This window comes from Neofelis nebulosa, chromosome 12 (genome assembly GCF_028018385.1).
Source record: "Neofelis nebulosa isolate mNeoNeb1 chromosome 12, mNeoNeb1.pri, whole genome shotgun sequence".
Lineage (NCBI taxonomy): Eukaryota > Metazoa > Chordata > Mammalia > Carnivora > Felidae > Neofelis > Neofelis nebulosa.
In genome coordinates, this window is record NC_080793.1 from 92788005 (window position 1) to 92799828 (window position 11824).

General features: G+C 50.0%; 1 long non-coding RNA gene across 1 annotated transcript; it reads left to right on the forward strand.

Moving 5' to 3' along the window:
• Positions 1–5410: 5410 nt before the first annotated feature.
• Positions 5411–10416, forward strand: LOC131492183 (uncharacterized). Its single transcript, XR_009251919.1, has 2 exons — positions 5411–5701; positions 7169–10416. It is a non-coding gene; the product is annotated as an uncharacterized LOC131492183 (long non-coding RNA).
• The last annotated feature ends 1408 nt before the right edge of the window (positions 10417–11824 follow it).

Genomic DNA, 11824 nt, shown 5'->3' on the forward strand with positions numbered 1-11824 from the left:
CTCAAACCACGAACTGCGAGAACATGACCTGAGCCAAAGTCAGATGCCCAACCGACTGAGCCACCCAAGTGCTCCTATGGTGGTTCTATTTTTAATGCTTTGAGGAAACTCCATGTTCTTTTCCATGGTGACTGCACCAGTTTGCATTCCCACCAACAGTGCATGAGGGCTCCCACTCCTCCAAGTCCTGCCGAACTTATCTCTTGTTTTTTAAATAACACTCATCCTTACTGTCAATTTAACTAACACACAGCGTATACACGGTGCTCTTGGCTTCGGGAGTAGATTCCCATGAGTCATCGCTTACATACAACACCCAGTGCTCATCCCAACAAGCGCCCTCCTCAATGCCCATCACCCACTTTTCCCTCCCCACCCTAGTCCCCCACCCCCATATTGAAAAAATTATCTAGGTCAGAATGAAGAACTGGGAGACACTGTTGCCTATTTTTGGCATTTTCTATAATTCAAACCCAGCACTGGGTTGAGAGGGGGATAGTGGTTTTTACTGAGGTGGAACATTAACATCAAGTTTTTAGGATGATTATTAAAATAAAAGGTTTGTATTAAAACAATAATAATAATAGTCATCCTAAGAGGTGTGATGTAACATCTCATTGTGACTTTGATTTGCATTTCCCTGATGATGAGTGATGTTGAGCACGTTTTAATGTACTTATCAGCCATCTGTATGTCTTCTTGGGAGAGATGTCCATTCAGATCCTCTGCCAATTTCTTAATGGGATTATGTGCTTTTTTGCTATTGAGTTGTAGAAATCCTTATATATTTTTATATTAACCCCCTAGTAGATACATGGTTTGTGACTGCCTTCCCCTGCTGTGTGTTCCCTTCTCGTGTTTTGATGGCTTCCTGTGCTGTGCAGAGGCCTCTGATTTCATGGAGTCTCCCCCGCTTCACTTCTTTCTGTTGCCTGTGCTTTTTGGTGTCAAATCTAAAAAAATCATTGCTAAGACCAATGTCAAGGAGATTTCCCCCCACGTCTTCTTCTGGGAGATTTTTGGTTTCAGGTCTTCCATTTAAATCTTTAATCCATTTTGAGTTAATTTTCACGTATGTGTAAGCTAAGAGTCCAACTTTATTCTTCCCCACGTGGCCATCCAGTTTTCCCAGCACCGCTCTTGAAGAGACTGCCCTTCACCTTGTGCCTTTTTTGGGTTCTTGTCATAGATCAGTTGACTGTGTGTCGGTTTATTTCTGGGATTTGTATTCTATTCTATGTGTGTCTGTTTATATGCTAACACCATGCTTTTTTGATTAGTGTAGCTTTACAATATGGTTGGAACTCAAGAAATACGATGCCTACAGCCTTGTTCCTCTTTCCCAAGATTGCTTTGGCTATTTGGGGGATTTTTATGGTTCCATAAAAATTTTAGGATTGTTTGTTCTGTCTGTGAAGAATGCCATTGGTATTTTCACATGGATTGCATCAAATCTACAGATCACTTGTGGTGGTTTTGACATTTTAACAATATTAATCCTTCCAACCCATGATCATGGGATATCTTTCCACTGCTTTGTGTTTTCCTTAATTTTTTCATTAATGCCTTGTTGATTTCAGTGTACACATCTTTGGTCTTCATCCCATGAAGCCCCTGGTATATAGATGGCCAACAGATGCACTCACTCTACAGGGGGCCAGGAGAGCTTAGGGAAGACTTGGACCCCCAAGTGTACGCAGGGGACCCGGGCTCTGCTTATCCGGCACTGAGAACACTCATCCGGGGACCTCAGAGTGACGTGCTGTGAATGGTGCTCCCTACAACCCTCCATGCCAGCTGTGTCTTCGTGGTGAGCCTCCATCACACATTTGCATGTTCTCCAGCGACATGTGAAACCACGTGGGTCTGGACACTAGGTTTTTTCTGGACATTTGTGGCAAGACACCAAATGAGAGCAGTATCCTGCTGGAGCCATGGGCTTCCACTTCCTCAAGATGAGGTCCCCAAAGGCCCTTAAAAAGACTCCAGTTCAGTGATTTTCACATGTTCAAAGCAGCTGAATACTTTTCTCAAATACAGTTTTATACTGAAGCCAATATATGAAACTCATACAGGAATAGCTTCTCCAGTAGGTGAGGAGAGTCTCACAGCCCAGGTTCCAGGATGCTCTTGGCCTTGCCACTATGGCACCTGGCTGGAAAGCCTACTTGTCCTCAAGTAGGAAAACTCACTGTGCCACCTCAGGCTGCTTGTGGACAGAGGACACGGAGGCCCAGAGAAGCTGGTCACTCTACGCACCTCCAGAGGAAGGGCTGAGCTCGCGCCTGGCATCACTCTGTGGGTCCGGTCCCCAGGCCAGCGCTCCCCTCCCACCTGGGTCTCTGTCTCCATGTCCTCTTGCTGGGGGGAGGGAAGAGTTCCGGTCACCTCATGAATGGAGGAAGAGAGAATCGGGGACAAAGAATCTTGGGTCAAGTATCTGCTTGTGTAACAAGTCATTCCACCATTGAGTGTTATTTCTCATGACTCTGTGGCTTCACCACAGATTTTCTGCTGGTCTCACTCTGGGTGACTCATGCATTCAGCTGGAGACAATACTGCCATTTCTCTGGCCTTCTCCAAGAGAAGGGGCATGGGGCCCGGGCAGGTTTTGGGCTTCCTCAGGGCATCTAACCAAATGGCCAATAACGTCCCAACCAATCTATCCAGCTACATGTAAAGTGCATTCTACAGCCACTTACTTATTAATTCAACAAATATTTGTTAGAGAGCCAGGAACTGGATGGAGGCTGGCTGGCTGGACACATTCCAGATCAGTCCCAGCTCCCACGAGGGAAGCAGAGAGAAGCCAATTATCCCCAGTATCCTGGGCATACTTGGGAAGCACAGAAGAGGAGCCCTGGATGCTGCCTGGGCAGGTCAGGGAGCTTTTCATTAGATGGTATGTCCGTGTTGAGTCTTGAAAGTTGTGCATGCTGTTGTCAGAGAGACACCACAGGGGAACATGCACGGGGACACGGCATCGAGGGGAAGGCACTGACAGGTACAGAGCTCCTCTCATTTGGGAGCCACCAAGGACCTTTCTACCCAAAATACATTCTTTAGGAGAGGTTGCTACCCAAGGAAAAGAGTCACGTTTCCTGACAAAGGGGAGAGAAAACTGATTGAACCCAAGTCTGAAGCAGAGGGTTCCACCCCAAAGCCAGAATCCAATGTCTTGTGTGTGTGTGTGTGTGTGTGTGTGTGTGTGTGTGTGTGTGGTGGGGGTGGGGAATGATGGGGAGGTGCCACGGAGGGACTGCATTATTACCAAACTGGGGCTTGAGGTTATTCATTAGGGACTTATTTCACCCAAAAAATGTGAAATACTTAAGATAGCAGTCCCAGTGTGCCACAGTGATTCCAGGATATCTCAGTGTCCCAGTCTATTGCTGACTTCATCATCTGCCACCTTTGGAACCTACTCTCAGGGTCCCCTCATCCTTGGCCATGACCCCCACCCTGAGGGTCCCCCCATCCTTGGCCATGGCCCCCACCCTGAGGGTCCCCCTATCCTTGGTCATGGCCCCCACCCTCACGGTCCCCCCATCCTTGGTCATGGCCCTCACCCTCAGGGTCCCCCCATCCTTGGCCATGGCCCCCACCCTCAGGGTCCCCTCATCCTTGGCCACGACCTCCACCCTCATGTTTTTCTCATCATCCCAAATGACTGCTGCACCTCTGATCATCGTATCTGCATTCCACAGTCAAAAACGGGGGTAGTAAAGGAAAGAGATGGGATGAAACAACAAGTCCATTTCTTTACAAGACCTTCCTGGAAGGCCTGCCCACTGAGTCCGTATACCTCTCCTTGTCCACACCTGGGTTGCTCCACCACTCCTGGCTGAAATGTGGGAGGGAAAGTGTCATTTTGTGGCCTGGAAGCTGACACCCAGGACTCCCAAAATCAGAGTCCTGTTAAGGGAGAAAGGAACCACGGGGGCTGAGCAGGCAATCAGCCGTTTCTCCAGGGGACGCACCAGGAGACGTAGAGGGGAGGCTGAGGAGTCCACCCAAAGAGGATGCAGGAGCACTGTGAGAGCAGGCCTTCTTCTGCTCGTCTTTGCCGGGAGGCCATGTGCACGGAAGAGGCGTGCACAGACTGCCAGCAAGCAGCCAGCAGCTGCCCTCAGGTGCCTTTTGCAAGCAAATTCCTTTTTGTTTTCTTTTTAAAACATTTTTAAAATGCTTTTGTTTTCTTTTTGAGAGACAGACAGAGCATGAGGGGGGAGGGGCAGAGAGAGAGGGAGACACAGCATCCAAAGCAGCTCCAGGCTCTGAGCTGTCAGCACAGAGCCCCACGCGGGGCTCAAACTCATGAACTGCAAGATCATGACCTGAGCCGAAGTCGGACGCTTCACCGACTCAGCCCCCCAGGCGCCCCTCGATTCCTTTTCCTAATGGGTGGAAAGGATGGGCCACAGTAAGTTGCTGTGGTTTTCACTTGGGTTTCACAGAGGGGTGGTGTAGACGGGCACAGAGGACCCACTGTTCCTGTCCAGCTGGCCAGTGGCTGCCCTTACAGAGTACATGGGGGAGCCAGGAGTGGAAAAACCCCTGTGTCGTGCTTGTGTTTCACCGATATGCTCCGGTTAATTAAAGTGACAGAGACGATTTATCAAGATCCGTAAAATCCACCCTCTCTCTCCAAGTCCATGACATGGCCGCAAGTGACGACACCAAGGCCAGCTTTTTGGCATTTGATCTGCTGCCTTTTGGTGTCACTCCCAAGTCAACATCCTCTCAGATGTCTTTTGGAAGTTTGCTTGCTTGAATGTTGGTGGTGTTTGGAAACTGGGTAATAAAAATGCAAAATGCAGCGGCTGTACTAACAAAGGAAAAATATGTGATTGAGGGGGGCTGGGGGACTTCATCTGGGCTCCGTCCCTGGAAGTTCATACAAGTTTATGATTGCTGTGGGCTTAGATGATGTGTGGAAAGAAGCTGACAGGCCTGGCTGGTGCACATTTGAACTTTATCCTCTTAAATCCTGACTTTCTGAAATGGGGCGAGTGAAGCAGAAACCCCCTCCAGGAGGACTGAGTGCAGTTGGTTTGGGGCTGTGTGGGGGCCAGCGGGTCATGTCCCCGAGGGCAGGAGCACCCGCACCAGCTGGTTCCGATCCCGGCACGGCTCCCTGCCTTGCTCCCCTTCCTGAAGGGGCATGTCCAGGGTGCACCGGGGTCAGCTGTCCCCTCCACAAGCTGGCCTGCTCGTGGGGCTACCGCCAACCTAACGGCTCTCCGGGGACAGGCTCGCTGATGCAAGATTTGCCTCCTCTGTCCTTATTCTTCCAAGAATAATAAACAAGTCCATACCCAGACTCCGAGCTGATGTGTATCTCCTGGGCCAAAGAAACATGGAAAGAACAAACAACATCTTCCCACTCACTTGAGACATTCTGCTGTTTGGAGCCTTAAGACACAAGATGTAGGACTGTGAGCCTCCCAGGAAGTAGGGTTGGAACTTGGAATCTGCATGAGGACCTGGTCTCTGCATCCGTGTTTCAGTAGAGTATGAACAGAAAACTGGAGATGAGGTGAGGCCAGCAGCTCAGGAGTTGACCTCCACTGGAGAGGAGGGCACATGCCAACCACGCAGGGCCACGTGGAGGAGCACCAGGGCCAGTCAGGCCACAGAGGGAGTGAGCAGATGCATGACCAGAACCATACTGTGGTTTCCACAGGAAGGAACCCAGCAGGTAGCAGAAGCAGGCTTGGATCGCGAGTCTGAACAACATCAGTGGGCTCTGGGCTATCCTAGACGTCTGGTGCCTGGCCCTGGGGTGACAAGGTCAGGGGGGTACTGGCCCAGACCGTGAGGGCTGAAAGAGGAAGTGGTGGTTGTGGGCTCTGGGTGTGTTGGTTTGTATTTGAAAAGTGTGCTCCTGGGACAGTCGACGCTCGGTATGCCTGGCCGGCTCCGGATGGGGCAGCGCCTCCAGGGCCAGGATGGCCCCAGCTGCCCCGGCGTCAGACACGGGAAAGAGATGTGGTTGATGCTGTACCACCCGGGGCTGGTTAGGTGGGAAGGTACCTGTAGAGCCACATCCTAGAGCAGGCGGGAAGACTGGCAGGGCACCTGCATGCCCGGCAGACGGATGACTGCCCAGAGGAGGGATGACTGCCCCGCAGAGGGATGACCGCCCAGAGAAGGGATGACTGCCTGGCACGGGGATGACTGCCTCGCAGGGGGATGACTATCTGGTGCAGGGATGACCACCCAATACAGGGATGACTGCCCAGCACAGGGATGACCGCCCGGTACAGGGATGACTGCCCAGCACAGGGATGACCACCCAATACAGGGATGACTGCCCAGCACAGGGATGACTGCCTGGTACAGGGATGACCGTCCATTACAGGGATGATCATCTGGTACAGGGATGACTGCCCAGCGCAGGGATGACCGTCCGGTACAGGGATGACCACCCAGTTCAGGGATGACTGCCTGGTACAGGGATGACTGCCTGGTGCAGGGATGACCGTCTGGTGCAGGGATGACCTTCTGGTACAGGGATGACCACCCAGTACAGGGATGACTGCCCAGCACAGGGATGACCTTCTGGTACAGGGATGACCACCCAGTACAGGGATGACTGCCCGGCACAGGGATGACCTTCTGGTACAGGGATGACCACCCAGTACAGGGATGACTGCCCAGCACAGGGATGACCTTCCGGTACAGGGATGACCACCCAGTACAGGGATGACTGCCCAGCACAGGGATGACCTTCTGGTACAGGGATGACCACCCAGTACAGGGATGACTGCCCGGCACAGGGATGACCACCCAGTACAGGGATGACTGCTCGGTGGAGGGATGACCTTCTGGTATAGGGATGACCGCCTGGTGCAGGGATGACCGCCCAGCACAGGGATGACTGCCCAGCACAGGGATGACCATCCAATACAGGGATGACCGCCCAGCACAGGGATGACTGCCCAGCACAGGGATGACAGCCCAGTGCAGGTATGACTGCTGGCAGATGGATGATGCTCTCGGGGTTGCTTCTCCTGCAGCACAAGCCTTGCGGGCTGGGAGGAGGCATGGGCTTCCACACGGCAATGCCAGTGGCACCAGCACGTGGGACTGCAGGGGGGAGAGGGGCACATAGTTTCTTGATAGAAGGTGTGCTGACGCCACCTTCTTACTTTCTCAATCACAGAGAAGAATTCGCTTCCTGGAGATAGCATGTGGTTACGGAGCAAACAAGAGGCACTCGGGGTGGAAGAAGTCGACCCCAAGTGTCCGTATCTGGAGCCTTCCGTGCAGTCACACCCTTGAGTCCTCACTTATGGTCTCCCCGCTACACTCAGAAGACCAAGGTCAGAGAGCATCTGCCCCAGACTCCCCCTGACCCCTTGTGACCTGAAGCAGAAATACAGACGCTGGAGGCGGACAGGTGGGGGCGCAGGGCCCCCAGCCCACAGACGGGCATTTTCTCCCTCCACGGCCTGTGCCCTGCAGCCTTGTGCCTGCCTGGCTCCCTGGAGACTGGCCTTGGGCAGTGCCCAGCAGTCCCAGGAGGTGACCGCTGCCCTGGAACCTCCTTGTGCCCATGGCAGGTCTGAGTGCACGAGGCCAGGAGGGGTCAGCCCGCTATGTGAACGTGGAGGCTCAGAGGGCCAGCGACTTTGATCGCGTGAGATCACAGCTCCAGCTTCTTAACACCAAGTCACGAACAACTGTTGTGGTGACCTCCTCGCAGCCACGGGAGCAGAGGACTCTGGTCAAAAGAGCTGCACCCAAGGTCAGGACCAGCGAGCCCATCGCGTCCTACAGCTACAGCACAAAGGGAACCTATTCGGAACTCAAGGACCCAAAGGGAGGGCTGGCTTCGGGCAACAGCTGAGCAGGTGCTCAAATGCAGGGAGCTGTGTGGGGAAGCTGGAGGGCACGTATTCTGTCTTCCTGCTGAGCCCCAATGCTCTAATCCCACCTTCCTACTTACTGGGTCAGGACTGTTCCTCAAGTTCAACATTTGATCCCCGGGATCTGTGACATAAGGAGTTCATCCAAGAGAGCTCAGTGGCATTGGGTGGACGCTGAGTGCATGGGGCCACTGACCTCTGGAGCCTGGACCACAAAGCGGGTGTATGCTCCTGCACCCTGCACGGCACACCCTTCCTCCCTGTGCACACATGAAGTCAGCTTCTCCCCTGCCCTCTGGTGATGACTCTGGCTCCCCAAGAAAACAACATGTGGTGTGCTGGGGCCACACTCTGCACAACAGAGCTGCCAGCAAGAAAAGGTGAGCTTGCTAGAGAAGGTTCCGGAAATGATCTGATGAGGGGCCATCTTTTCAAAGCATATTCTCTTGCCACAAAAAAAATAAATAAATAAACGAGATGAAGTAAAACACGGTCCACCCCTCTCCCCCGAGCTTGGTGTCCCCAGGGGAGGATTTTTGAGAAAGAACCTGTGCTCTGCAGCTACCCCTCTGGACAGCTCTGCTCATTCTGTGCCGGGTACAAGGCTTCTGTCATGGACACATGAGCCCCACGTGGTCAGCCGGGCCTTGCCCTGAGCAAGAGGAAGTGAGAAGAGATCTAGCATCCCTCCCCTCTCAACTCAGCCTTCCTTCAAACAGAAAAATCGGAAACAGACTCTAAGCAAAAGCTTCTACAGGCTGATCGCTATTTTAAAAATACCAAGTAGGCATGTCGTAAAGGAGTCACGGGTCCAAGAACAAGGAGGAAGAGTGAGCGTGCCTCTGTTTCTGGGAGGTCGTCCAGCACAGCCCCATGGTCCCCACGAGGAAACCAGACACAGCTAAGTGTTCACGTTCTCAAAGGGCTTACTCACTGTCGGAACAGAGCCTGTCATCCGCCACCCGGTTACTGGTGGTTCTTCCCCAAAACGCTCTCTAACCGTGGAAGGGAAGATGGCACGTAAGCCGATCTGACACCAGATTCACGTTCTCAAGATAAGGTCACTGACTCTCCTGACAGTTTACAGGACCCGGCCAATCACCTCCAAGACCACTCTGTGACCGCTGCCAGCCCCACCTCCCAGTCACTGAAGAGCATCGGCCCTGCCCTGTCACCTGTCACCCGGCTCCCATGGCACATGGTCCCCTTATGTCAGCTAAATAGGGGACCTCACTCGTCCTGCTGCCCCTTAGCTGATGGGAATCGGTATAAATTTCTAATATTATATGCGTATCCCTGGAAACAGCAAACCTGTATGAAAACAAAATTATAACCACATTTCATCCTTTTATCCCAGGACAAACTATCTCAATTACTGTCACTTTTCTTTTTTTTTTTTAATTTTTAAAAAATATTTGTTTATTTTTGAGAGAGAGATAGAGACAGAGTGCGAGTGGGGTAGGGGCAGAGAGAGGGAGACACAGAATCTAAAGCAGGCTCCTGGCTCCCAGCTGTCAGCACAGAGCCCGATAGGGGACTTGAACCCACAAAGCGTGAGATCATGACCTGAGTCAAAGTTGGATGCTTACCCGACTGAGCCACCCAGGCGCCCCTCACCTATTGTCAGTTTTCCTTAGGTATATGTGATTCTGCTGAATATACTTTCTAATTTCCATTTTTAAAAAATTCAGAGCAGTTTATTATCACAGTGTAACCTAAACCATAACACGGGTATTTTTTTGTTTAAAAGACACATTTTTTTCCAAATAAAAGTACATGGAATCAATGGGCAACACCCACCATAGCCACTAGTCACACACAGCTACTTAAATTAAACAAGAAGTAAAATTAAAGATTCATTTCCTCGGTTGTTCACAGCCACATGTCACTCATGGCCATGGCCAGCATGGGCACAGAACCATTCCCTTCACAGAAAGTTCTAGAGGGTGGCGCTGAGGAGGGACCAGCCCAGAACTCAACTTCCAGTCCAGACCTTTCTCCACCCTGAAAGGCCATCACTCTTTACGACTGTTATATATCCTTCTCTTTCACGTGGCTTTGTGGCTTTTCCTATGGTTTTACGTGTAAATAGAGGCACATCTATGTATACACATTGCTTGGTGACTTGTCTTTTTTCTTTCTTTCTTTCTTTTTTTTTGAGTCTAGCTGACACATGATGTTACATCAGTTTCAGGTGCACAGCCTAGTGATGCAACAACTCTGCTCACCACAAGTGTAGCTGCCGTCCATCACTGACAAAATGTCCCGGACGTCATGCAATGCAAATAAATACAGATGTGCTTAATTCTTATTTCATGGTGAATAATATCGCTCTTAGGGAATCTTATTAATGTTTTAACCATGTTTCTCCTGCTGGACGTTTGGGTGGTTTTAGAAGTAACCACCCAGCCTGTTGATATAGATCCTTCTGGTTCTTTATCTGGGTTTTATCTTTTTTCTATCTACTTTGACATAATCTGTGACATGTGATTTCTCTTTTACTGTGGAAGTTACAATAAAGCTTGAAGATTATTTTACGTTATTTATGTTCTACTAAATCTTCTCTAATACTTGCCTAATTTTGATTTTACATTTAGCTCTCAAATCCAACTAAAATTTATTTTTTTTAAATGTTTGTTTATTTTTGAGAAAGAGAGAGAGAGAGCACGTGTGAGCATGAGTGGGGGAGGGGGAGAGAGAAGAAGACATAGAATCTGAAGCAGGCTCCAGGCTCTGAGCTGTTAGCACAGAGCCTGATGTGGGGTTCTAACTCACGGACTGCGAGATCACGACCTGAGCGGAAGTCGGACGTTTAACCAACTGAGCCACCCAGGTGCCCCTCAATATTCCTTTTTAAAACTGTTGTTCCTTGTTCATACATCCCCCCTTTTAGATTTTTAGATGAATTCTAGGCTTGGACTGTCGACTTCCTTTCAAAATTTTTTGTGGCGATTTTGCTCTAATTTTCTTTTTTTATTATTTGAATTCCAGCGTAGTTAGCATACAGTGCAATATCAGTTCCAGGTGTGTAATAGAGAGGTTCAACACTTCATACAACACACGATGCTCATCACAACAGGTGCACTCCTCGATCCTCATCACGGATTCACTCTCAAATTTTCACTGTAATTAGAAACATTTTTAACTCACCCAATACAGGTAACAATACACTAGACACCTGCACGCCTGCTGTCAAGATCCAGGACACGTAAATGCTTTTACCATCACTATGGATGTGTATTTAAAAATGACATAGACTACTGGTTCAGCTGCTCTTAAAAACGCACAGTATTGACACTACACTTCACGTATCTTTCTGTCCTAAGCCTTTTCCTTGAATTACGAGGTTTTCTGCTATTTATTTTTGTTAGTATACGTAGATCTGGTCCATAACTGCTCTGTAATATTCCATTGTATGAACTGTTAAACTTAAAAATAAAACTGTTGAGGGGCACCTGGGTGGCTCAGTCAGTTAAGCATCCAACTTCGGCTCAGGTTGTGATCTCATGGTTCATGAGTTCGAGCCCCACATCGGGTTCTGTACTGTCAGTGCAGAGCCTGCTTCAGATCATCTGTCTCTCTCCCTCTCTCTGTCTCTTTCTGCCCCTTCCACCCTCAAAAATAAATAAACATTAAAAAATAAAATAAAATAAAACCACCAATTATTTTCCCAGCAATAATGGGTTTATGCTGATTCTGATTGGGGACCAGCAAGACGAGTCCAATAAACAAAGGAGAGGAAGGTTGTTTTATGGAGAAGAAGGAGGGCATTAGGAGAGGCTGTTTGGAGTGATGTCCACTGGAGAAAAGCAAAATTTCAGGGCGATGAGGTTTCCCACTGGCTGAGTTGCTGGGATGGTCAGTTTCTTGTAGGAGATGCTGCATACTTCTCTCCATGTTGGCGTCTGTAATCGACACGGATCACAGTGTCTGTCCTGTGACTGACACTG